The following is a 4,301-nucleotide window of genomic DNA, read 5'->3' as shown; positions in this document are numbered from 1 at the left end:
CAATCAACAAGTTGAGTACTCTGTGACTGTGACTGGAGTATAAAAAGTCACAGTCACATAGTACTCAACTTGTTGGTCGAAACAAAATCTTGGACTTTTACTCTCTGGTCCTGAATTACCCACCTCTGTCGGACTCACTTTTGCCGTCCTGCCCTGGGGGACGTGCTCAAAGCTAATGCTAAATGACCTTTTAGCACATTTATGTGAAGTCAGAACGTGCATTTCGGGTTAGATGGGAGCAAATGTGAGGCTTTAAGAAAAGGTGATCGGGGAGAGTTTTAACATGTCGTCATAAAAACAACCGTCACCATTATGTAACCGCTGTCATGGACACCACTGGATAAAAGCTTATATTTCTCTGCTTTATAGTGCCATGGTAAAGTCTCCCCTCTTCCTGACTTCTTCCAGTACAAATGTTTGACACTGAATGGCTGCAGATATTCAAATAAAATCTAATATCAGAAGACGGGTGCCTGAATGGACAAAAAATTACATTTCTTATTTAATCATTTTAATGAATAAAGTTATCAAACATCAATATTCCTGTGTAAAAAAAATTGTCCCCCCACTTCCTAATTAAATCAACCCATTAAAAGAAGTCAGCTTACTGATCACAGCTAGGCTTGATTATAGCTAGAAATTATCAACATAACTCACAGATAGTTTGTACTTTACTTAGAATTAAGTTACCAGCGGAAAACAACATTTCAGAAGTAGTCTAAAAAAGAACCTTAATCTCCAAACAGAGAACAGTAGAATGTCTTCCTAGTACCGACCAGTCTACCAATACCTCTCCAAAAGTACAAAATAAAATAATCCAGTCACAAATAAATCATAAAATTACATCCGCAGAACTATAGGCTTTTCTTGCTTCAACTATGGTGAGTTTCCATGACTCCACAATTAGAATGACAGCAGGTCAAACTGGGCTTCTTGGTAGAGTACCTTGGTTGAAACCACCACTCACAATGAAGATCATAAATCCTTGTCTCAAGTTTGCCAAGAAGCACCTTGGACGGTCCCCAAGCCTTTCGGAAGAATGTTCATGGGCCGATGAGTCAAAGCTACAACTTTTTGAATGACATGGGTTCCATTATATCTGATAAAAAGCAAACACAGCATTCCTTAGTAAGAGTCTCATACCGCTGGCGGTGATTTGGAGATACTTTGCTACCTTAGTACCTGGACAACTGGCCTCCGCTGAAGGAACCATGAATCCTCTTGAAGAATGTAAGGTCATCCATCCATAAGCTGAAGCTGAAATGCAGCTCTTGCATAAAAAGAAAGTTTATAGCTTTGGAATGACTTAATCATAGTCCAGAGCTAAACCTATTTGAGATGCTAGGGTAGGACCTAAATCGAGCAGTTCACACTCAAATATCCACAAATCGGGGCCTTTCCGCGTAGGAGAGTTTAGATGTCCTCCGCAAGGATGTGGAAGACTGAGAATCATTTACAGGAATTGCACGGTTGCAGTTACGGGTGGTGCATTCAGTTATCAAATGCAAAGGGACAGTTTCCCTGCGCCTGTGAAACACCATCTGAACTGCTGGATCACTTATTAAAAGGAATATGTAAAACAATATTTTCTGTCCCTCGTATTCCTTTTATTTAATATTAGAATTTTTCTGAAGATCTAAAAAGAGACATTGTCAACCTATGCAATGATGGAGGAAATCAGGAAGGGGGCAAATACTTTTAAATAACATCGTAAGTCGCTTGTGTGTCTCGTTCCATCGATCACAGGAGACTAAAGGGTTGCTCCTGATGTCTAATACTTGGACTCTGGACCATATAATCCTGTTGTTTACGTGAAGAATGTCATGAAGATAGATGGCCTCAGTGCTGCGAGGAGTGCCGTGGTCGAGATGGCCATCTTGGTGTAAACCACTCACTCTCGGCCCCACGATGGTAGCCGGGCCGACCCTCATTTGGCAGAAACCCCCCCTGTGTTTAATCTGGCGAAGGGATTGGTCCTTTGAAGGTTGGGTCCTGCCTCTGGCCAGGGCGACAGTTGAAAGTGCTGCATGGCCGTCCTCATATATCATTCCGGCAGCCCGCGTTTGATGTAGGAGGGCCACCCCGTGCGGGTGGGCTGCCAGGGGTTTCCCCGGGCAATCAATCCTCTGGCTCAACCCGGGACCTGGCCCTCCCCATCTGCCCTAGACCTCTGCCCTGCTGGCCAAAGACCCCTATCACCCGGAAGCACATTGCACTTAGCTGGACTGTGACGTAGCACGAGTGCTAACACCGGGCCCAGTCATCAGCTAATTGCCCACTTTGCATTTTCAGACACCTTATTTGCTTACTTCATTTTCGATTCACTGAGATAAATACGCAACATGAAAAATATAGGGGGCGGCGTGGTGGTTAGTACTGTTGCCTCACACCTCTGGGACCCGGGTTTGAGTCTCCGCCTGGGTTACATGTGTGTGGAGTTTGCATGTTCTCCCCGTGTCATCGTGGGGTTTCCTCCGGGTACTCCGGTTTCCCCCCCACAGTCCAAGGACATGCTGAGGCTAATTGGAGTAACTAAACTGCCCATAGATGTGCATGTGTGAGTGAATGGTGTGTGATATCTGTTTATTCAAACTCCATTATGAAGCACTGAGCTAGACAGGGTTTTGTAAGATATAAAAAATGCATTCCATTTACTGCTCCCATTGGTACACTAAAAAAAATCCCCATCCTTTCTCATTTCCCTAAAAGAGGGGGAAAATGTTACTTTCCTTCAAATATTAAAAGAGGTATATGTCTTTTTGCATATTGTTTTGTTCAGTGGTCCAGCGTGACTTTTCGAATACTGACAGGTTGTGGAGATTGGCAGGCAAAGTGCACAGCATACTCTCAGCTCACTTAGTCACGGCCTGAGAAAAATGCAACTGATTTCACCCCCCCCCCCCCCCCCCTCCCGAAATAACTCAAAGTGACGGCTCCCTCCAATCTGTCTGATCCCGTGTCCCGCCAGTGTCTCGGAGCGAACCCGGAGTTCTCAGTCGCATCTCTGCTCCAATGCGGCTAAGAGCGTACGGAAGCCCGAAAGGGACAAACCGTGGGGTGACTTGTGGTTACAAGGCTCTGAAAGGTTAACAAAACCCCGGTTTAACAAGAAATCTCACAGCTGCCTTATACGTCCTGCTCATGCATTACTAGTCTTACCAGAAGATAACAGTTTACAATTATATACATGCATAACAAAATAATGGCTACACAGAATTTTTAGTAACACTTTGTTGGGGGGGAAGTAGGCCTAACTTTGTACTTGAATAGCAACTGAGTTAATAAATATGAACAAATATATATAGTGACTGCATGAAATACAAGAATCGTTCCGACTGATTAATGAGGAACGAACATGGGATCAGTACATAACTAACACTTGTGTCTGGTTAATTAATGCATTAAGTAAGTAGTGTTACCAGATTTTAAACAAGGCGACGCTTAAGTAACAGACTCATTTAGCTACAAACAAATAAGCTAATAACTAATTAAGGTACAACAGAGCCATTTTAGGAATCGCTAGAGCTAAATTTTGTTTTCCTTAGGACTAAGTCACCATTGAAGTCTTCTCCCATGAGTAGTAACAAAACTCTCTCTGCCGTATGCAAGCAAACCATAAAGGGGTTACCCACACAAATCACGGCCGCCACAATCGCCTGTGATCTATTAAGACGGATAGTGTCCCCTCTGTTAGCTAACAAGCCGCCTCTTTTTTTGCCCGTATTTTCTTTTTTAAAAGACGCTGTTTGCTGCTGTCTTCCCGGCTGCCCTGAGTACCCGTGCTCCTTTCGTATTTTTCTCCATCCTTCAGCGAACAAACACACAGACGTCCAGGCGAAAGCGGCTCCTACCTCCGGTGTAGCGCCCAATCAGCTGGCCCCATTTCCTTTGTTGATATCGTGACTATAATGACACGTGGTTTTATGTCACACGTAATAGAACCTGCAGATAAATCCGCTAACATCCAGAAATCTGGCGAGAAGTTGTCCTTGCTGGCTGTACCTTGGTCTGCAAAGGGATACTGGAAAAAATCTCTAAACTGTAAGAAAAGTAATTGAACAATGCAGTTGTATGTGTAGTGTATTCCACATAATAAGGACTAGTGTTAAAGTTGTTCATTTGCATAAAGTGTTGCTTGCATGCTGTACATTATTAGCATACAGAAAGTGTTCAATTGAGAAAGTGCGAAGAAGAAAAAGACCGTTAAAAGCCATAGTCTGTTTTAATTAAAGTAGGCCTATAACACAAAAAAAATTATACAGGCAATAGACGCACTATAAACATGCACATATTTAAATTGC

At 43.1% G+C, this 4,301-nt stretch overlaps 1 long non-coding RNA gene across 1 annotated transcript; it reads right to left on the bottom strand.

The window, feature by feature from the left end:
* Positions 1-551: 551 nt before the first annotated feature.
* LOC111845980 (uncharacterized) lies at positions 552-4,002 on the bottom strand. The gene is made up of 3 exons (XR_002838784.2): positions 3,852-4,002; positions 1,183-1,270; positions 552-1,099 (listed from the first exon to the last, which is right to left on the bottom strand). It is a non-coding gene; the product is annotated as an uncharacterized lncRNA (long non-coding RNA).
* Between the last annotated feature and the right edge of the window lie 299 nt (positions 4,003-4,301).

This window comes from Paramormyrops kingsleyae, chromosome 4 (genome assembly GCF_048594095.1).
Source record: "Paramormyrops kingsleyae isolate MSU_618 chromosome 4, PKINGS_0.4, whole genome shotgun sequence".
NCBI classification, from domain to species: Eukaryota; Metazoa; Chordata; class Actinopteri; order Osteoglossiformes; family Mormyridae; genus Paramormyrops; species Paramormyrops kingsleyae.
This window is presented reverse-complemented; position numbering and strand designations above follow the sequence as displayed.